Source organism: Heptranchias perlo, chromosome 31 (assembly GCF_035084215.1).
Source record: "Heptranchias perlo isolate sHepPer1 chromosome 31, sHepPer1.hap1, whole genome shotgun sequence".
Classification (NCBI taxonomy): Eukaryota; Metazoa; Chordata; class Chondrichthyes; order Hexanchiformes; family Hexanchidae; genus Heptranchias; species Heptranchias perlo.
In genome coordinates this window covers 9,940,598-9,964,251 of record NC_090355.1, presented here as the reverse complement: position 1 = coordinate 9,964,251, position 23,654 = coordinate 9,940,598, and the positions used below count along the sequence as shown (strand labels likewise).

The window sequence follows — 23,654 nt, the reverse complement described above, 5'->3', positions numbered from 1 at the left end:
AAAGAAGGGGCAAGAGCATTGCAAGGAGGAACAAAAGGAGAGCTTACAGCTTCAGTGAGATTGACCTCCAAACCGCTCCTGGAGGAGATTGAGCAGAGGAGAGACAAACTGCTGCATCTCAATTGGAGGAAGCCGTAAAAATAGTCTCTTGTGCCATGTAGAGGGAGGTGGCAATGGCACTGAGTACTGAATAGCTCACCCCCAGAACTGCAGATAAGTGCTGCAAGAAGTTGAGAGACACCTCTCAATTTTTGGTCTTCGCCTAATTCACTCAGTCTTGTTGGAGGAGATGCTTGCACACAATGCCTACAAGGAGGCTAGAGGGGGCACGCCCAACATTAAAGACCTCAACCCTTCAAGAAGCAGGCCATGGAGATGCTGGGTAGTAACTCTATTATAGCTGTGGACATGAACAGTACCACGGTGCTGGCAATAGGTTAGTCAGACCACAACTGCACACTCACCCTGGCATCCAGTTCTGTCTCCTTAATTCCAAGGGGGTTATGCTCACTCATTTTTATCATGCACCCTCTTTTCTTGGAACTCTATTACAGCAACAAGGGGCATACAATGAGAAAGGGGAGAAGCAGAAGGAGGAAGAAGAAGAGCAGGAGAGAAGCAAATGCTTCCTTGTGGATTATGAGGATGATGATGCTGAGGAGGATGGTGATATAGAGGAAGAGAGTGTAATGATCAAGCTCACCTATAATTCCCTGGAGCAAGATCCTGCCTTGAGTTCATCAACCACAACCTCCTCAATCTCATGCCCTGTGTCACTTGCTTTTTCATTCACTTCTCACAGAATTAATCAGAAATGATAAGAGGTAATAAACCGATGGCTGAATACCAACTATGGGATCATCCTGATCGACCTTGTAAATTGGGCAGAGGTGCTGCGAAAACTGTGGCAAAATGGCTGTAATTCATGTGGACTTCATTCACGTGTTTCAATTTCCAAAATCTGTTCAAAAAGTTCTGGACTGCTGAAACTTTGTTGCTTTCATCCTGGAAATAATGTTAATCTTAATTTCAGTCTCATCTCCTTATCTCAAACTTTATTCTTATTTTAGTTTATTCATTCAAACAAATTTAATCCTATTTAAATTTAGTTGACAATAAAATAATTTTAGTGGATGGTTATTTTCCTCCTACTTTTACGCATTGCAAATAACACTCACTGCACTTAAGGAATATTATCAGAGTACAGCAAAGGCAGCTTTAAAATCTAATAACCCAGGTTTTATGTAACTTGGGGATTGTTTGGTAGTAGCATTTGGTACTTGACTGGAAAGAGTGTTCCACTCCTAACACTGATATCCCTCAATTTGATGAGTACAAAAATAAAGGAAAGGAAATAATTTAAGAAAGGATAGATACCTGGGATTGGAGTTGTCAGCTGAGTGAGTGCTACACTGTCAGAAGTGCCATCTTTCGAATGAGACGTTAAACCAAGGCCCCGTCTACCCTCTCAGGTGGACGTAAAAGATCTCATGGCATTATTTCAAAGAAGAGCAAGCGAGTTCTCCACAGTGACCTGGCCAATATTTATCCTTCAACCAACATCATTAAAATAGATTATCTGGTCATTATCACATTGCTGTTTGTGGGACCTTGCTGTTATAAATTGGATAGCCAGGTCTTCAGTTGCTTCCAAGCCTTTATTCACAGAGATCCACGTTACACCCACACCCTAGATAAGCTCTCTTTTAATGGATACAAGAGTGTCCCCAATTGATACGCACCACCTGAATACAATTAGCACTAATTGATATCAATCACATGGATACAATTAACACTTGCTGTGCAAAGTGGCTGCCGCATTTCCTACATTACAACAGTGACTACACTTCAAAAAGTATTTCATTGGCTGTAAAGCACTTTGGGACGGCCTGGGGTCGTGAAAGGCTCAGTATAAATGCAAGTCTTTCTTTCTTTATGAGGTTTTAATTCCAAGGAATGGTTCCAATAGCAGCATAGCCTGAAAGAGAAAGAGAAGTCAAATAGTCAACAGAACTCTCAGGATTGAACACCAGCCGTGGAGCCCTCTGAGGATTTTATTTTATATGCTGTGTGTTGTACAGGATATAAACCTTTAATGTGCTGTGCAAAGATGACCAATTAGTTGCCCATGGAGCTGGTATAGTTTGATGAAAACAGATGGCAGTAGCTGGCCCAGGGAACCGGCAAAACCTATCAGAACTAACCCAAGAGAGTATGAGGAGAGTGTAGAAATTACAAAGGAATTGCCTTGAGGAGATAGAAGTCTCTGTAATGTGTAATAAAAGCAACCCAGAGGGCAACCACATTGAATGTTTCTGTGGCAGCATTGGGAAGATTAATGACACAGGAGAATGGGGATAATCACTTATGACAGTAAACTCACTATTTCCCCAGTCCCAGTTTGTACTCCTGCAGTGTGTACGGTAACATAAGGACAGAATCAGCCATCTGGGAGTTCCTTTCTAGGCTACAACACTGAAGAGTTCAGAAACTAGAAGAACAACGTGGTTTATCTGGCCGCAGAACTTTTAGTGGAATTACATAGAATTTACAGCACAGAAACAAGCCATTCAGCCCAATTGGTCTGTGCCGGCGTTTATGCTCCACATGCACCTCCTGTGAAAGAGAAATTATCTTTCAGATACTTCTCCCCTTGGGTATATAATGTTCAGCACCTGAGAAATGAGAAGCACAAACACAGAATTGTTCCTTTTTACTCAATTTTATTATAACCCAGAACCAGATATAAACAAATATAACCTTGAAGCAAGGAATTCGACTCAAACGCGGAAGGTGATCAGTCCTCATAGCAGAAGGAGAAACTTTCATGACCCCTGTTTCCTGACGTCTCTTCTTCAGGATCCAGGATCCTGGGTGTGCCCCCTCTCCACGCAACACACAATCTTATACCTCTGCTCTTCTTATCACAAAATCTTTCGCTTTAGACTGATTAGTCAAAGCTCTTTCACCTCTTCCCAGGCAACTGTCTTCTCCAATCTGCTCACATAGAGCTGGCTGCAAACCATTGTATCATCACAGCTGTGAAGCTGTCTGACTAATATGAAGAGTCTGCAGCTGTATCCTGATGAGGCCCCTTTTAGACAATGCCTTTTTTTACGGTTACCATTCGGTTTCTGCAGTCTCAGCAAGGTTTTTTATGACCACCTGAGGAGAGGCCGGTATCCCTGTTTGTCTTTCTACTGAACAGATCCTTATTCATTTCTCTGCTGATCTAGATTTTAGTTCCTGATTCCGTCACCTCCCACGCAACTTCATCGAACCTTATCAGCATATCCTTCTATTCCTTTCTCCCTCATGTGCTTATCTAGATTCCCCTTAAATGCATCTATGCCTCAATCATTCCTTGTGGTGGCAAGTTACACCTTCTAACCACTCTCTGGATAAAGAAGTTTCTCCTGAATTCCTTATTGGATTTATTAGTGACTATCTTATATTTATATATAACCCCAAGTTTTGAACTCCCCCCACAAGTGGAAACATCTTCTCTGCATCTACCCTATCAAACCCATCCACAATTTTAAAGACTTCTATTTGGTCTAGAGAAAAGACCCACAGTCTGTTCAGTTTTTCCTGATAGTTATAATCTCTCAGTTCTGGTATCATCCTTGTAAGACTTTTTTGCACCTTCTTCAGTGCTTCCATATCCTTTTTGTAACATGGAGACCAGAACTGTGCACATTACTCAAAGTGTGGTCTAACCAAGGCTCGATACAAATTTAACATAAAGCCACATTTTGCTGTGAGTGGTGAAGGAACGGTACTGGCCATTTGTTAGACTTGTACTTGGACATAGATTTTCTATGGGTTTTTGCAAGGTAAGTTACAGTCGATGGGACAGCCAAACAATGTGATGCCCTCTACAGGGCATCTGGGACCTGTGTGAACGGGACAAGCAACTCTTTAACCAATCATATTGAAGAATCGTTAATGAGCGGCGCAGAGACTGAACCAGGAAGTGTAATTTAGAATAGTGAATTCAATGTCAAATCAGGTACAGAAAGCCAAATAAAAAGAGGGAAAGAAAGATTGGATTAAGAGACAGGGATAAAAAAGACAGAAAGAAAAAGTAAAACAAATATTTTCAATGTTTTTATTAAATATCCAATAATAATTAAAAGCTGAAGAAATCAGATTCCACACTTGTAACAGTTAATTTTCAGTGCCAGAGAGATTGTTTGGCAGTAATTAAGACTTACCATGCTGTTAAAAGGGTACTTACAATGGAATGGACAAGCCCTAACATTTTTAGGCAAGTTTAGTCCATATCCATGAGAGAAGTACAGGATCTTCACGCCGTTCAATATATTTGAATAGTGAGTCAGCCGGTGAGATGCCATTCTCGCGAAGTTTACAGAGAAGCAGGGCATCTCGAATAGTAACTCCTGGATTTTCGTGTTTAACTGCGCATGTGCGGTGGCCGGAAGTTGCTGTCCAATTTGCACTGAAATTTTTACAGCAAAATCCGGCCCATAAACTCTCTGCTTTTCGGCATTGTGTTGCAAATAGCTCATGCTCACAGTCAATTATCCACAAGATTGAACTTCCTCGGAGATTCCCCCACTCCGCGCCCGAGCTTCGGTGGAGATCACCGTGCGTTAAGGGGGCTTCCGTCTAACTTACAGCGGAGGAGTCAGAGCAGTCCCCAGGAAAGTGCTACAGTACAAAGGGGTCTGGGGGTCCGAGTGCAAGAAGATCAAAAAGTTAGTATGCAGGTGCAGCAGGTGATCAAGAAGGCCAACGGAATGTTGGCTTTTATTGCTCGGGGGATAGAATATAAAAACAGGGAGGTATTGCTGCAGTTATATAAGGTATTGGTGAGACCGCACCTGGAATGCTGCATACAGTTTTGGTGTCCATACTTAAGAAAAGACATACTTGCTCTCGAGGCAGTACAAAGAAGGTTCACTCGGTTAATCCCGGGGATGAGGGGGCGGACGTATGAGGAGAGGTTGAGTAGATTGGGACTCTACTCATTGGAGTTCAGAAGAATGAGAGGCGATCTTATTGAAACATATAAGATTGTGAAGGGGCTTGATCGGGTGGATGCGGTAAGGATGTTCCCAAGGATGGGTGAAACTAGAACTAGGGGGCATAATCTTAGAATAAGGGGCTGCTCTTTCAAAACTGAGATGAGGAGAAACTTCTTCACTCAGAGGGTAGTAGGTCTGTGGAATTTGCTGCCCAAGGAAGCTGTGGAAGCTACATCATTAAATAAATTTAAAACAGAAATCGACAGTTTCCTCGAAGTAAAGGGAATTCGGGGTTACGGGGAGCGGGCAGGAAATTGGACATGAATTTAGATTTGAGGTTAGGATCACATCAGCCATGATCTTATTGAACGGCGGAGCAGGCTCGAGGGGCCGATTGGCCTACTCCTGCTCCTATTTCTTATGTTCTTATGTTCTAAATTCCCCCGTACCCCCATATCTATAGAGTTAAAAGCCCTGTCTCTGTCCATCGGCTCACGACTCCCAAAGGCATCTCACCTCAAAAGCATCACGTGCTCTTAGAGGAAAAGAATTATGAAATAAAAACAGAATATGCTGGAAATACTCAGCAAGTCAGAATTATGATTGGTTCAGTGTCTAAATACAAATGCCAAACTATCAATAAACCAATTCCATTCTGGGGCTACAGGGATAGGGCGGGGGAATGGGACTGGCTGGATTGCTCTTGCATAGAGCCGGCACGGACTCGATGGGCCGAATGGCCTCCTTCCGTGCTGTAACCTTTCTATGATTCTATGATTCACTTGGCAGGTAGGAAAGTTTCCACTCAGCAATGAGCATGCACCACAGAACCACCCTGTCCGACTACTCAAATGATGTGTAAACCCAGCAATCGCAAGACAACAAGTACTGTACCACAAAATAAAGCAAACTGCTCAAATAATTTCTTCGCATTGCTCTCTCTTCAGTCAGGTTAGCACATAAAACTAAAAACTGATATTTATAACATTACCAATGCATAAAAATAACACAATTCTGAAAAAAAAATTACCAAAATCAGTTCATTTAATATCACAAATGCCTGCAAGAAGCTTTCCTGACAGAGGCCTGCCCTTCTGTCCGGTGCCTAGGCCTTGAGTTGGGAATTTCATTTGGACCTTGAGTATTTTAGATTTCCAACTGCTTTGCATAAATTGTGTGTGTGTTAGTAATACATGAAGTGAGCTGTAGTTTCCACCCTGCTCCTTTGGCACTCCAATACCTAAGACTGCACCACAAGAATTCATGGAACATGACCGCCAGGTTGAAAATCTTGTAGAGACTTGAGGGAGCAGCATCATAGGAGTTACAGTTTTCCTGCGGCACTATAGTACTCAGAGTGTACCATGGCAACCTGTGTTTAATGACAACCAAACAGAAAATTTACAAATAACTGAGTGGCGGAAAAATCTAAAATAAAGAGATTGCGGGCTGATTTTCCTGTTGCCTCCTGTACCTTGGCATTGGACAGGAGCAGTACACCTTATGCATGCTGGGCGTGTTGAGGCTCGGGTGCTCCTGCACTTCCTGTCCTGGGCTATTAACATGGGCCAGAGACACCCCACCCGGTGCAGTCCCGGCCCCTGACAGTGTTTAGCGCTAACAAAAATTGGAGTGTAGTTGCAGGCTTAGCACCGGTCTTTGGACCTTCTGGCCAACAGGACACAAGGCCTAAAGGTTCTGTTGGGAAACTTTAAAAAGAAAATTCCACTTACCTTTTCAGTCCTCTTCAACTTGCTCTTGGGCCCATTCAAACTGACCAGTTTTCCTTACATTACAACAGTGACAACACTTCAAGAGTACTTAATTGGCTGTGTGGCACTTTGGGACATCCTGAGGCCATGAAAGGCAGAATATAAATGTTCTATCCTTTTTTGTCTTTCTTTCCCTATTTCAAGTGCAGGCCAACTCCACCTCACCCCACGTGAAAAGCGCAGAAACTCTGGAGCAGCGTCAGGGGAGCTGGCATCTCCCTAGGATTTCCACCCACTTGTTTTTGAACATTTGCTGCTGGGGAATGGGCAAAAGTCAGATAAACTGTCCGCTTCAATTTTTTCAATGTTTTAGACACTTTAAGTAAAAATTCTGAACTGGAGGCTGAGAGCTCTGCGCTCCTGCAATTCTGGCCTCTTGCGCATCCCCAATTTTAATCGCTCCACCATTGGCAGACGTGCCTTCAGCTTCCTAGGCTCCAAGCTCTGGAATTCCCCCTCCAAATGTCATCGCCTCTCTCTCCTCCTTTAAGACGCTCCTTAAAACCTACCTCTTCGAGCAAGCTTTTGATTACCTGTCCTAATATCTCAAGTGGCTCAGTGTCAAATTTTGTTTGATAATCGCTCCTGTGAAGCTCCTTGGGACATGTTTACTACGTTAAAGGCGCTATATAAATGCAAGTTGTTGTTGTTCTTTTTGAGGGGAACTAATTGCCAGGAATTTTTTTTTAAAATTACGATGAGGTTTAGAGGGCTCACCATTATTTCAGGGCAAGTGGAATATCAACTTCCGGTGAGCACACATGCACAGTCAAACATGGAAATCCAGAACTTTATCTACGAGATGCCCTGCTCCTCCAAAAGCTGCGCAAGAAGGGCAGCTCGCCAACTGGAATGAATGGACCAGCACAAAGTTGCTTCATTGCCCAGCTGGAAACAAATTAACCTAAACTGAAAGGCTTTTGCTTGTTTTTTTTAGCTCTAAGCTAACTTTTAACAGCTTGGTAAGTTTTAATGAGTACCAAACCACCTCTCCAGGACTGAAAATTAACTTTTTAAAATGGGGGGTCTCATTCCTTCGGATTTTAATTGCTTTTGGACATTCTTTAAAAAACTACTTTTTCTTTCTGTCTCTTTTATCTCTGTCTTTTAATTCAATATTTCTTACCCTCTCTTTATTTTGCTTTCTCTAACTGATTTTACATTGAATTTACTGTTGTAGCTCTCACACTGCACGGTTTGTTAAGGATGCTTCAATCTGACTGGAGAAGAGGACAGACAGTTCCTTGCCCTGTTCACACAGCTCACAGATGCCCGGGAGAGGACGCTGTACTTTTTCCAGCTCCCCATTGCAGCAAGTTGGTGCCCAAAAGGCCGTTGATAGTTTGTGGGTAAGTTTAAGTCTAACCGTTCATTCGCCGCTCAGCACAAAATCTGGGCCATTGTTTTCGTCGTGGCCAGAGATTGTTTAGTCGTCGTGGCCAGAGTCAGTCAGTCAGGTCTGGACCATGGTGAATTATAACCGACTCAAGGCACTGGCCATTGGAGAACTATCAGAGTCAAAGTCCCTGCTGTAGTACCGCACCAAGATAGGCTCAGCAAGAACAATTCCGCATGAGAAAGAAGGGAAGGAAACAAAAACAATTTCATAATCATATAAATAATTGAGACGAAGGAGGAAGATTTTGATGAAGGAAGAGGAATTGAAAGACATCTTAAGAAAATTCACTGTGGAAGGTAGAGCAAAAACATAAATATTTTATAATATAAAAAACTAATAGGCTTTCAGGGAAGGAACAACAAATAAAGTTACTTGCAATTTTTGTGAAGTGGTAGATAGTATTACAAATACATCAGTGAGGCCCTGTAACTTTTCATATCAGTACAGTGACTTTTGCCAAAGGCAAACTACTGTCCCACTTAGACTGCAGCAGGACCACAGTGAGCATTGGACGTTGTACTCCAAAACCCGGATTGCTCATGAATAATGGGATGGAAGATGTACTAAAAGCCTTGGAAATAGTATGCGCCAAACTATACTTGCAGCATTAAAAAAAATCTGTCACGTTCTTCCAATTGATTCCTGGGAGATTTAAGCCAATCAAGAAATGCTTCACCACATGATACTTACTTCACTCCCTCTCCAAATCTCACAAACTTTGTACATAACCTCCAACTCACCGCAGGCAACACCACAGGAGATGCACTAGTTTTATATAATATACACAAGATGTTGAGAAGTCACCAACTTTGAAGTCGCCTTGATTTTTAACACATTCTGCCCTGCTTTCAGATTCTATGTACAGTTCAAATCTTTCATCACAATGTCGAGCTTTGTTGTTGTGCTTCAAATCACGAGATGGGAAGAGGGAATATTCTCTCTGGTGTGACTATCACCGAAGAATAATTAGCACATTACACAGCGTTGTGAAAACCTTATTGAATAATATGTTTGTGCTTGAGGAATATTCTATCGCAGCTTTTTACCACTGTCATTTGCTTGAATGTTTTTTTTTGTTTCTTTCTTCTCAATTTTCTCTCTTCCTTTCTTGATTTGACTGTCGCTGGGGTGTGGTTCCACTCGAGCTGCCCAACTCCAGTACTTCACCCATGTGCCCTAGACACTAGCAGCAACTGGTTTTTCGTCCTAAGAGGTGTCACAGCCGAGCCTGCTGCTATCCTGGCCTGACATCTAAATGTGCCAAAAATTCCCATCGGACTCACTGAACAGCAATCAAGAATGGGAAACCTGGCTAATTTTTTCTTTCCACTTCTTCTTGTCTTATTCTGATGCAAATTTAAAACTACAAAATATATACTAAATTACAAAGAATTCTAGTGACTTTCTGATGACAGTGCATAATCTGGTATCAAGCCAAATGTCAGTGCCATTGTAAAATTAAGAAACAATTGCTAAATAAAAGATTCCTTTGAATTGTATTGTTGACTGCCCCGATCGCAACCTCACTGATTACAGACTGGGATCCACTTAGGCTGCAGCAGGACCACAGTAAATATTGGAAGCCACCAATCCAGCATCTGCACTGTCCATCAATAATCCAGAACTGTATATTCCACATTTAACAACTGAACGAACTGAGTTCACAATGCTGTCCTAGATGAAAGTGAATATCTTTAAAGATTGTTATGTACTACTATATAGTTATTCATAATTGAAGTACTATTATATGGCTCTGTACAGACCTATTATTCTGTCTCTTTGAAGCATTATCTTTTGTTTGTGATTGTTTCTTCTTTTCCTTATGAGAGTGGGACTCCAACCTTGCCCATTTTGTTCTGCAGCTGTCGCGTTCCTTATTTTTCCATCAGATCCTTTAGTTAGTTTCCTGTGGCTTTCCTTACAACTGCTGTACTTCACAGAATTCCTTATTCTCCCAGGTTGCCCCAGATTGACCCAAAGGATATCTTGATAACTGATCTGTAAATGCTTGTAGTTTGACAACTTATTGCTGCAGGTTTTCCAATTTTGATTTGTAAGTTGCTTACTTGCAATGATTGAATTTTGTCATTGCTATTATGATTGTTTTATTTCTGCAAAGCTCTTCAGAGCAGTTTTAAAAGAACGGAGCCCATTATCCATAATGCCGCAAATAATCGAGAAACCTCGCACGTAGTAAGGTTCCAGCATAAAACATGAATAAGTCACATGAGCAAATTTCCTCAGAAAAAAATGGTGCCACACGACTCATACACCATTGCTGTGCTGAAAATTATAAGGAAATTCCGGCCCAAATGAACTGAACCTGTTGACTGCGGCTTCCTATAGCTTCACCAGGTTCCCCGCCTGTTCAACTCTACGCCAATAAAATTGAATGATCAGTCCATCCACGGAGGCCGTGTACAATTGGATCTATTAACGTTTTTTTTCCTATGCTTTTTTCTAAGCTTCTTCCAATAACACAGCAATAACCTTCTGTTCAATTAATATAAATTAAGTCATATCCCAATGGTGATTGAATTTTTTCCCCACCTGGAATACACACAAAAGCTACAGGAAATTAATAGTTTTCCCGGCATGACTACACTTCAAAAATACTTCATTGGCTGTGAAATGCTTTGGGAAATCCTGAGGTCATGATGGTCTGTCTCACATGAGTCCAATCTGATAATGTGCTGGATTCTTCTATGCGGAAAAAAACATTGTTAAACATTATTCTTTGACTATGGCTGGCCAAAACTTATTCTGCTTTTCAGAAAGCCCTAAGCACATTGAACAGTGTACATCTGTCCAGAACTCTTTGTGGCTGTGGACTTCACATCTGAATGATGCGCACCCTTAAAAGAAAACACTATTTGGCACTGTTACAAATTTGGGTCTATGGCAGGTATCTACTCCGGCTCAGCGGTATCAGTCGCTCCCTTAAGTGGTCTGGTTTGCTGCTATTTTACACAAGTTGAATCCCACTGCCCTGTAACTGGTGGTGCGGGGCTTGGGAGCGTAACATTAAAACCTCATTGTGATCTGGACCAGATCTCTGTATCTCAAGCACGTGTAATCCTTAATTCTCTCCAAAGGCTGACCCAAGTTAACGCTAGGCTTAGGCATCATTTGGATCGGTTCGTAAACTGCTTATTATATGGTAGAACCAACACACAGAACATTGAGGGTGATGGAAGTCACTTGGTACAATCAGTTTAACTTCTGTTTGTGTACCCTTACAAGCTAAAGACCACGCGAACCTGAGGGGATTCTTCCCTCACTTAGATAGATTCTCTCTGTCTGGAGTGATAGATTTCTCCTTCACAGCCTTTCTGGTGCTCTGCCCCCTTTCTCAGTCTTTGTGCTGCCTTACTGAATTCTGGGGTTGGTGTTCATTTTTTAAAAAGCCTCTCTCTTCAAAGACTAGCAGAAATCAATGAAATTTGTCAATCCCAAGGGGGTAGGTGTCTCCTGAAGGACCAGATTTTGCTAACGAATGGATCGTTGTTTGGGAACTCTTCAAAACTACAGCCCACCTCACATTTAAAACACCTCTTGACTGCCACTGGATGGACAACTCTGAATGGGACTGTCTAGAGCTGGTAACCATTATTAGGTAGTTTTTGCTCAAAATGCATGTTCGGACATGGTCACGGAATCCCGATCCTTGACTTGCATCTTTGATGAGAGTTTCCTAATAAGTTCAGTAGTGGCGAAAATTATGTCATTGTGCATCCTTGACTTCTTTTGCCCCATCATTGATGGCCGTGCCTTCAACTGTCAAGGCTCTCAGCTCTGGAATTCCCTCCCTAAACCTCTCTGCCTCTCAACCTCTCTCTCCTCCTTTAAGATAATCCTCAAAACATACTTCTTTTACCAAGCTTTTGGTCACCCGTCCTAAGTCTCCTTCTTTGAGTTGGTGTCTATTTTTTTTTGGATTAGGATCCTGTGAAGCAGCTGAGGACATTTTATTATGCTGTCGGCGCTGTATAATTGCAAATTGTTGTCCTTCGGTGACTACTTGAAATGAAGACTTTTACTTTGTAATTGCCTTTTTGTGGTGCGCTTAAAAGCCTATTTCAGTTCAGTATTTGCATTTCCTGGAATAGTGTCAAACAAACAGATTTGCTAGCTTGAAGTATAAGGGTATTGGTGCTAACGACCCAAAGGTCATAGATAAAATTGGTTTGAGATCTTCATTCAAATGTCCTGAAAACAGATGCTTGCGAATGTTGCTGTCTTCCTCACAATATCCTTGAGCCCGTTATCCTTGTAAGAGTCCAGCTGTGAATTATCAATAGCTTGAGGTCTTAAGAAATGGCAGCATTCCTTAGCTACAACATTAAAGAAATAGCAGTGACCTGAAGCTCCGTTTAACAGCTTATTATTCCTTATCAGTATTTTACACAAGGGAATAGAGGCTAGCACCATCAGACCAGAATGCAGAGCCGAAAGAATCACTTACAATAACTGGTTTTGACATTGCCAGTCAATTACCTGAGTAAGATCCTGATCTATTTGAGCATCCAATATAATCTCCCACAAGTGGGAGACAACTGAAATACAGGCTGAATTGCATGTGATCCTGAGGTCTTCTAAAGGCAGGCTGCATTAATACTTTGCCATTGGGAACAAGGTACTTAGATCAGATTGGCAGAAGTATTTTTGAATGGACTGTCAGTGAAGGGGAAGGGGCTTCTGTCAACAAGCCCATATCAAAAGAACTGCCCATAATTCAGCGCCAAATGGCAGTCTCAACTGAAGAGGTCCCAAGGCCAGTTGGTGTGGAAAAGATGAAAATTTATGCTGGGGCAGAGTGGAGAAAGCTCTATTCTGAAACTGTCTATGTTATACCTGACTGAGGAGTTCTCAGTGCTGATAGAAGGTACTGAAATGGAGACAGTAATCCCTTTTCCATCATACACTCAACCTTAATAAGCAGATTTTTTTTGCAAATACAAAATATGCAATTTAAAATGTGTCACACACACGGAATTACTTTGGTTTTTTTAATGAAGCAGTGTCCTTTGGTCCTAGATCAGATTGGTTCATTTTAATTCCAAGGTGGGTTAATGGTTTGATAGAGTTGGTAATTAGCTTCTGCACCTCTGTAGGCAAGTTTGTTGAATGCATTAATTCGATTAAGTGAATCTTACCTAGCTTCCCACTTCTGTGTCTGTATGTATTTCTAATCATATTGTTAAACCCAAGTGAAAACCTTGATTTCAAAAAACGAAGCAGTTGAAAACACATCTCAGCAACAAACAACAGCAACTTCCGAGTTCTAGTATCTGATCTGATGAAGCACTTTGTTACATTCACTGTGTATGGCCTATGTCATGATTCAAAACAATGGAAACGGTAATTGGTCCGAGAAGATGGAAAGAAATTAGGTTTGCCATTGAAAGACATTTTTTTTTCTTAGTTTTAATTTTTTTTTGGTAATCTCATCAAGGTGAGGGATATTAGTGCTGAGGAATGAACACTTTCAGCACCAAGCACAGCGAACTGCAGACTGAAGCTCCCACTACTCTGCCCCAACACTGGGCTTTCATCTCCAAGTCCAAGTGAGCGCCCAAACCCCAAGGACCAGTATGGGATTTTTTCCAATTCCGCCACCAACCATCCCACTCCAGAGACTTGAACACAAAATCTAGGCCGAAACTTCAGTGCAGTACTGAGGGAGTGCAGCACTGTTGGTGGTGCCATATTTCGGATGAAACTTTAAACCGAGGCTCCATCTGCCTTTTCAGGTGGGTGTAAAAGATCCCATGACACTATTCAAAGAAGCACAGGAGTGCTCCTTGGTGTCCTGGCCAATATTTAACCCTCAACCCACATCACTAAAAAAGATTATCTGGTCATTATCTCATTGCTGTTTGTGGGACCTTGCCTTGAGCAAATTGGCTGCCGAATTTCCTACATTACAACAGTGACTACACTTCAAAAGTACTTGGTTATAAAGCACTTTAGGACATCCTGAGGTTGTGAAAGACGCGATATAAATGCAAAATCAAAAGCAAAGTGCTGCGGGTGCTGGAAATCTGAAATAATAATAGAAAATGCCGGAAATAACCAGCAAGACAAGCAACATCCATGGAGAAAGAAACAGAGTTAACATTTCAGGTAGATGATCTTTACTCAGAACTGGAAGAAGTTAAAGATTTAACAGTTTTTAAGCAAATACAGAGCCAGGCAAAAGGTCGGGAGGAGAAAGGAGATTGGTCTAGAGGAGCTGTAAATGGCAACAGCAGAACCATTACCAGCATTTGCTGTCTGAAAAAATGGGAGCAAATGGTTATGATCTGAAGTTATTGAAATCAATGTTGAGTCCGGAGGGTTGTAAAGTGCCTAATCGAAAGATGAGGTGCTGTTCCTCGAGCTTCCATTGAGCTTCACTGGGACAGCGTAGGAGGCCGAGGACAGGGAAGTTGGAATGGGAGTGGGACAGAGAATTCAAATGGCAAGCGACCAGAAGGTCAGGATCACAGTTGTAGACTGACGGAGGTGTTCAGCAAAGCGATCGCCTAATCTGCGTTTGGTATCTTCAATGTAGAGGAGACCATATCGTGAGCAGCAAGTACAGAATACTAAATCGCTGTTTCATCTAGAAGGAATGTTTGGGATCATGGGCGGTGGGAAGGGAAGAGGTGAAAGGGCAAGTGTTGCATCTCCTGTGCTTGCTCTGGAAGGTGCCGTGGGGAGGAGAGCGGGTGTTGGGGGTGAAGGAAGAGTGGACCAGGGTGTCGCAGAGGGAACGGACCCTTCGGAATGCTGGAAGTGGAGGGGACGGGAAGATGTGTTTGATGGCGGCTGTCTCCATCGCATCTGTTCTGGTGATGCCACCTTCCACACCAGTGCTTACGATATGTCTTCCTTTTACCTCAACCGAGGATTCCCCTCCACTGTCGTTGACAGGGCCCTTGATCGTGTCCTTCTTATTTCCCGCACTTCTGCCCTCACACCTTCCCCTCCCTCCCAGAATCATGATAAGGTCTCCCTCATCCTTACCTTCCACCCCACAAGCCTCCACATTCAACTTATTATCCTCCGCCATTTCCACCAAACACTTTTTCCCCTCCCCTCCACTTTCAGCATTCCGAAAGGACCATTCCCTCCAAGACATCCTGGCCCACTCTTCCATCACCCCCAACACTCACTCCCCTAACCACTTGTACTTCTTTCAATTTAGTATACTGTATTCGCTGCTCACAATGCGGTCTCCTCTACATTGGGGAGACCAAACCGAATTGGGTGATTGCTTTGCTGAACACCTCCGTTCAGTCTGCAAGTGTGACCCTGACCTTCTGGTCACTTGCCATTTTAATTCTCTGTCCCACTCCCACTATGATCTTTCTGTCCTTGGCCTACTTCTGCTCCTATTTCTTATGTTCTTATTAGGGGTTACGGGGTTACGGGGAGCGGGCAGGAAATTGGACATGAATTTAGATTTGAGGTTAGGATCAGATCAGCCATGATCTTATTAAATGGTGGAGCAGGCTCGAAGGGCCGATTGGCCTCCTCCTGCTCCTATTTCTTATTTTCTTACAGTGTTCCAATGAAGATCAACGGAAGCTCGAGGAACAGCACCTCATCTTTCGATTAGGCACTTTACAATAAGAACATAAGAAATAGGAGCTGGAGTTGGCCATATGGCCCCTCGAGCCTGCTCCGCCATTCAATCAGATCATGGCTGATCTTCGACCTCAACTCCACTTTCCAACCCAATCCCCATATCCCTTGATTCCCTTACAGTCTAAAAATTTAGCGATCTCAGTCTTGAATATACTCAATGACTGAGCATTCACAGCCCTCTGGGGCAGAGAATTCTAAAGATTCACAATCCTCTGAGAGAAGAAATTTCTCCTCATCTTCGTCCTAAATGGCCGACCCCTTATCCTGAGACCATGCCCCTAGTTCTAGACTTTCCAGCCAAGGGAAACAGCCTGTCAGCATCGAGCCTGTGAAGGCCTCTCAGAATCTTATATGTTTCAATGAGATCACCTCTCATTTTTCTAAACTCCAGAGAGTACAGGCCCATTCTGCTCAATCTTCTGGACTCAACATTGATTTCAATAACTTCAGAACATAACCACTGCTCCAATTTTGTCAGACAACAGCTGCTGGTAATGGTTCTGCTGTTGCCATTCACAGCTCCTCTAGACTCATCTTTTGCTTCTTTACTTGTCCCATTCCCACCATCCTTGCCTTGCACCATCATCCCTTTTATCATTTAATCACTCCTGCCCTCCACCCGATCACAGACCTTCCCTTTTGTTCTTCCCTCTCCTCCCCTTCCTCACCACCCCCTCACCCCTTTTCCCTGGCTCTGTACTTGCTTAAAAAACTGTTAAATCTTCAACTTCTTCCAGTTCTGATGAAAGGCCATCGACCTGAAACATGAACTCTGTTTCTTTCTCCACAGATGCTGCCTGACTTGCTGAGTATTTCCAGCATTTTCTGTTTTTATGAATGCAAGTTCTTTCTAAATGGAACCCTCCACGTGCGTTGGCTCCGAGTTGATGTAAGTTGTTCCCTAAAACTTTATGTATCAGTATTTGCAAATATGCTATTTTAATGAAGGCATCAACCCATTCAAAATAAACATTCTTTAGGAGCACTTGCCTCTGCAACTCAGTCAAGATAAGGACTGAACTGTGCTGTATGAATAAATGTTCACATCCCTGGCATCCAGGTAAAACCGAACAGCCAGAAGCATAGACAGCAAGTGTAAAATTGTAGACACAACATTCAAATGCTGCCTGCTTAAACCCCCCACCCCCCCAACCCCTCCCCACTCCAGTGAACTTCACCATACGTAATCTCACGTTGGACAGGGGCATATCATGGAACGTTTTAAATTTTATATTAAAATTGTGCCTTCTGATTAATTTTGGATCTTTTTCTTTACTTCACGGTTTGTAGATTTTTAATCTATTTCAAACAATATTTTGAGTCAATTCATAAAAGGTTGGTCACTGCAGCAATCTTGGATCAGACATTTAGGGTTGGAAGGGCGCTTTTGTCAATAGACTGATAATGGGAAAGAACAAAACGCACTGAGGACCCAATTAATATGAAATCGAAGGTTGAGTTTGCCTGAACGGTGACATTTCAAAAATGTTGTTGGGTTGTTTCAATTTATGAAGGACTTCCAAATTAAAACTGGAAGTCAAGGGGTTAGATTTTGACTTTTCGGCGGCCGACTGACAGAGCTTACTGGTCGGTTGGCCGTTCCGGTGGCGAAGAGGCCCCTGTCATTTTGAGGCCTCGGCCTCATTTAAATTCACCAGGCGACTGTAGGGTGCCAACCAGGCGTTCCAGTGCACCTCGCCAGACTGAAGCCTGAAAATCGAGTCGGAGCTGCTGCCAACAAGGGGTGTTGCGGGGGGGCGGGGGGTGGGGGGGCGCGAGAGGCAGTCAGGCAGCCACAGGAGAGGGCCAAGGATCCATAGGAGTGGGCCGAGCACCTGTGAGAGAGGGCCAAGGAGCCACAGGAGAGCCACTGTGTTAATTGTATCCATGTGATTTATATGAGTTTGTGTTAATTGTATTCAGGTGGCGCGTATCAATTGGGAGCTCTCTTGTATCCATTTATAAGAGAGCTAATCTAGGGTGCGTTGTGGGTGTAATGTGGAGCTCTGTGAATAAAGGCTTGGAAGCAACTGAAGACTAAGTGTGAGTATTCCATCCTTCACTACCGGGCTAACCAATTTATAACACACTGTGCCAGAGGACCACTTCTCTGATTCTGAAAAATTAAGGGACAAGCAAGTAGTTTTCCTTCACCACTCTTCCACACTCAAGATCCCTTGGGGAAGCAAACCCGCTGTTGCAGTGCTGATGAAAGAACATGTCCAAATCTGAGCACCCTGGTACTTCCAAGAGCTGTCAACCCAGCCTCAGAATTTCCATATCAGCTACGTGACGGACAATTGGTAAAACGATTTAAAGGTGGACAGCTTGTGATGTACCAGCCCCCTTGATTTTCTGGATATCCAAGTCCAATGCTATGTAGCAGGCTTACTCGCAGTCACTGTTCAGTGAAGATCCCCATGCAAGCGACATTGTCAAAGAGACACTCCCACCAAGAGGCTGCCTCTCATTCCAGGGTATTGATTGACAGATTGGAGCCCTCTTTCCCTACAACCACTTCTCCTGATTATCACAAATCCACTTCACAGCTTGATTCATCTTCTCGCAATGGACTCAAGGAAGCCCTTCCAATGTATGCCTGGGAGCTCTGAACTATGAAGGATAACTATTTGGACATGCTTCTTAAAAGCTACAAGCTTAACATGCATTGGGAGTTAACTGTCACTGAAAGTAATAATAAAAACAGCACTTTTCATCTCTCTCAATACAGCCCAAGCTAAAGTTGACTTATACCAAAACCCGCAGGTACCAATATGAAACAATAATTGGGACAGAGACCACCTTGCATCTATTAATCGATACCTTTGTGGTCTGTTGTTCATAGGTTCATAGAACGATGCAGTACAGAAGGAGGCTGTCTGGCCCATTTCGCCCATTGAAAGAGCTATCCAATTTGTCCCACTCCCCTGCTCTTTCCCCATAGCCCTGCAAATTTTACCCCTTCAAGTATTTATCCAATTCCCTTTTGAAAGCTACTATTGAATTTTCCACCTTTCATTTCTTTTGCTAAGTACTTTAAATCTGTTTCCTCTGTTTACCGACCCTTCCGCCACTGGAAACAGTTTCTCCTTATTTACTCTGTCAAAACCCTTCTTGATTTTGAACACCCTATCAAATCTCCCCTTAACCTTCTCTGCTCTAAGGAGAACAACCCCAGTTTCTCTCGTCTCTCCACGGAATAGAAGTCTTCCATCCCTGGTACCATTCTAGTAAATCTCCTCTGCACCCTTTCTAAGGCCTTCACATCCTTCCTAAAGTGTGGTGCCCAGAATTGGCCACAATACTTCAGCTGGGGCCGAACCAGTGTTTTATAACAGTTTAGCATAATTTCCTTGCTTTTGTAATCCAGCTCATTATTTATTTATATTGCTAATGATCCTGCATGCCTTTTTAACAGCATTCTCAACTTATCCTGCCAACTTCAAAGACTTGTGTACATACACCCCCTGGTGTCTCTGTTCTTGCATCCCGTTTAAAATTGTACCATTTAGTTTATATCGTCACTCCTCATTCTTCCCATCAAAATGAATCACTTCACACTTATCGGTGTTAAATTTCATCTTCCATGTGTTTGCCCATTTCATCAGTCTGTCTATGTCCTCCTAAAGTTAGTTACTATCCTCCTCACTGTTTACTACAGTTCTGAGTTTCATGTCATCTGCAAACTTTGAAATTATGCCCTGTATACTCAAGTCCATATATCAAAAAGAGCAGCGGTCCCAACACCGACGTGGGGAGACACCACTGTATACTTCCCTCTAGTCTGAAGAGCAACCATTCACCAGTACTCTCTGCTTTCCGTCCCTTACCTAATTTCGTATCCACGCAGCTACTGACCTTTTAATCTTATGGGCTTCAATTTTGCTAACAAGTCTATTATGTGCTACTTTATCAAACATCTTTTGAAAGCCTATATACACATCAATCACACCACTTTCATCAACCCTTTTGGTTACTTCATCGAAGAACTCAATCAAGTTAGTCAAACACGATATGCCTTTATCAAATCCATGCTGCCTTTCATTTATTAACCCATATTTTTCCAAGTGCCAATTCATTTTTTCCCAGATTATTGTCTCTAAAAGTTTCCCCACCACTGATGTTAGGCTGACTGGCTTGTAGTTGTTGGGTTTATCCCTCTCCCCTTTTGTGAACAGGGGTGTAACATTTGCAATCCTCCAGTCCTCTTACTCTACTCCCATATCTAAGGAGGGTTGGAAGATTGTGGCCAGAGCCTCCGCAATTTCCACCCTTACTTCCCTCAGTAAACTAGGATGCATCTCATCCGGACCAGGTGACTTTTCTACTTTGAGCGCTATCAACCTTTTAAATACCTCTTTATTTTTATCCTATCCAATTTCTCTGCTACCTCCTCCTTTTCTGTGACATTGGCAGCATCATCTCCCTCAGTGAAGACAGATGCAAAGTATTCATTTAGTACCTCAGCCATGCTCTTTGCCTCCACAAGAAGATCTCCTTTGTGGTTCCTAATCGACCCCGCCCTTCCTTTGACTTGCCTTTTACTATTTATTTGCTTTTAAAAGACTTTTGGGTTCCCTTGCAGGTTACCTGCTAATCTATTCTCACACTCTCTCTTTGCCCATCTTATTTCCTTTTTCAGTTCTCCTCTGCACAGTTTGTATTCAGCTTGGTTCTCTACTGAATTATGAACCTGACATTTATCATAAACATAAGAACATAAGAACATAAGAACATAAGAAATTGGAGCAGGAGTAGGCCAATCGGCCCCTCGAGCCTGCTCCGCCATTCAATAAGATCATGGCTGATCTGATCCCAACCGCAAATCTAAAGAACACAAGAAGTCGGAGCAGGACCCGGCCACATAGCCCCTGGGCCCTCTCCGCCACCCACAGGGCATTGACCGATCCGAACTCAGCTTCATGTCCAATTTCCTGCCCGCTCCCCATAACCCCTAATTCCCCCCTAACCTCCTTTTTCTGTTTCATTTCTGCTGTTAACCTGTCCAGAGCCATTAATGTACATGAGGTCATGAGCCACAATATGGCACTGGTTAGCCCAATGTTCAAGGTGGCAATTGGGATACATTAGATCCTCGAGCATTCGACAACAACACAACATCAGCAAAAAGACGTGCCACAATTCCTTCAGAAATATCAGTAAATGATATTTGAAGATATTCCTTTACAATTTTATCCAAGGCATCATTAATGAAGAAATCAACTGGATGGATGATAGGGAACATTCACTCCTCTTTCAAGAGGTGAGCTCAGTGAACCTCTACTCTACACTGAAACAGAACTTGGGTAAAATCGAAGATTCAGCAATGAGACCCACAGCTTCTTCACGAGGCTATGTAAGATATCAGGTCGAAAGCCTTGCAATGGTCAGTGGAAGTGGGTATTCCCTGAGCCACGTAATGTTCTGCCACCTTGTATAAAGGCGTTAACTGCCTCACAGATTCCCCATGAAAATAAAGTCCAGCCTATTTTTTGATATTACATTGTGAGCCTTCAACATATCTGACATAAGACCAAAGAATCAAATTAACAGCCATCGATATCACCAAGATTCCTCAGTAGTTTTCGGTCTCACTAAGGTCCACATTCTTGTGGACAGAAATCACAATTGCATTGTTCAAGCCTGCATTCCTGAAACAGAACCTTAATACTCAATCAATGGCCAGCTCCAAATCAACTGAGTGATTCTTCGCACTGAGACAACAACTAGTGATGCTGCTCTCTCATCCGCAGCTGTTTTCAGAAATTCAGCATGAAAAGTATCCATACCTGTTGCTTTATCTAGGTGGTACAACAAAGGGTACACCTCCTCCCAGTGAATTGGTTCACTAAGTGCTTCTAGCTCCACTCCACTGGATGAGTCACTTCAAATACATAGCAATAAGTGCATTTTCAAGGGTTGTTTGTGTTGGAAGTCAAACATTCACTGAGCTATTCTGAGTTCTGATTGATCTGTCCCCTTCTGATGAAACACAGATGTTCAAAGCAAGAGTTCATTAAAAAGAGGGATATGCAAACAGGAATAGGCTTCCAAAACCACCAGAGAACTCAGGCGCATGGATTGATTGCAATTCTAGCATCTGAACGTCTACACATCCAGCAAAACTAGCCGTGGTGCTACGCTGAAGTTGTTTACCAACCAGCCCACCTCCTAAACTAGACACCAACAACAGGATAAAATATATATTACTATTTCAGTCAAGCTCGTTCAACTGACAATCAATGAGGCTGGCTTCCGGTGCAGTTCCCAAATGACATCCTGTATGTGCAGAACGGACAAAATTGCAGAACAACAATTTGGCAAAAGGACAGGCTTGTGCCAATTTGACTAATTTCGTTTGGAGAAGAGAGTATCTATTTTGAAAATAAAGTGCCGTGATGTCCACTGCTAGTTTGCATTCAGTCACATTCATTTGTTCAGTTTTATGGTGTCATTTACCAGCGTGGGGCAATAGTGCATAAGGTCATGTTGAAAGTGAGAAATGTTGAATGAGAAAAAGAACTCAGTTGTGCTAAATCATCCAACACAATCATACTGAAATGAAATTAGACCTTTCATACAACTTGCATTTATATAGCACTTTTAACATAGTAAAACGTCCCGAGGTGCTTCATAGGACTGTTATCGGACAAAAATACAGCCAATGACCAATAATGTGCATCAGTAATATTCAGGTCCTGATAAGTGACTCAAAAAATACATTTATTAAACTATGACCCCAAGTGAATCAAGCAAATATGAATGACATGGAACACTTGTAGACAAGCTTGTGATCTCTTTGGGATGGGAGTCAAGCACTTATTAATTCTTCTTGAGCAACAAAAATAATGTATTATTAGATCAATTAAAACAATATCATCCAGACCTGGGAATGCCTTGGGTACCATGCCCATCTTTCCCGCAATTCCATGTTTGAATCCCTCCAATCAGGTTTCCGCCCCTGCCACAGTACTGAAAAGGCCCTTATCAAATTCACAAATGACATCCTATGTGAGTGTGACTGTGGTAAACTATCCCTCCTCATCCTTCTCGACCTGTTTGCAGCCTTTGACAGGGTTGACCACACCATCCCCCTCCAATGCCTCTCCTCCGTTGTCCAGCTGGGTGGGACTGTGTTGGCCAGGTTCCATTCTTACCTAACCAGTCATAGCCGGAGAATCTCCTGCAAAGGCTTCTCTTCCCGTTCCCGCACTGTTACCTCTGGAGTCCCCCAAGGATCCATCCTTGACCCCTCCTATTTCTCATCTACATGCTGCCCCTCGACGACATCATCCGAAAACACAATATCAGGTACCACATGTACACTGACAACACCCAGCTCTGCCTCACCACCGCCTCTCTCGACCCCTCCAATGTCTCTCATTTGTCAAACTGCTTGTCCGACGTCCAGTACTGAATGAGCAAAGATGTCCTCCAACTAAATATTGGGAAGACCGAAGCCATTGTCTTTGATCCCTGCCACAAACTCCGTTCCCTAGCCAATGACTCCATTGCTCTCCTTGGCCATTGTCTGAGGCTGAACCAGACCATTTGCAACCTTGGCGTCCTATTTCTTATGTTCTATTTGACCCTGAGATGAGCTTCTGACCACATATTTGCTCCATCATCAAGACCGTGTAATTCCTCCTCTGTAACATCATCCATCTTTGCTCGTGCCTCAGCTCATCAATTGCTGAAGCCCTCTTCCACGCCTTTGTTACCTCTAGTCTCGACTATTCCCATCTTCCACCCTCCATAAACTTGAGCTCATCAAAAACTCTACTGTCCGTATCCTAACTCGCACCAAGTCCTGTTCACCCATCACCCCTCTGCTCACTGACTTACATTGGCTCCTGG

The 23,654-nt window shown here is 42.9% G+C and overlaps 1 protein-coding gene across 4 annotated transcripts in view; it reads right to left on the bottom strand.

Annotated features, from left to right (window-relative positions):
* Nucleotides 1-23,654, bottom strand: part of LOC137300492 (uncharacterized) — a 418,621-nt gene that overhangs the window by 12,695 nt on the left and 382,272 nt on the right. The window contains exon 8 of one of the 4 annotated variants that reach the window (XR_010958112.1): nucleotides 1,645-1,978. The exons of the other annotated variants lie outside the window; for them this stretch is intronic. The gene's annotated coding sequence lies outside the window, so the exon portion shown is untranslated. Of the gene's footprint in view, nucleotides 1-1,644; nucleotides 1,979-23,654 lie in introns of those variants that run through there. 4 annotated transcript variants of the gene reach the window in all.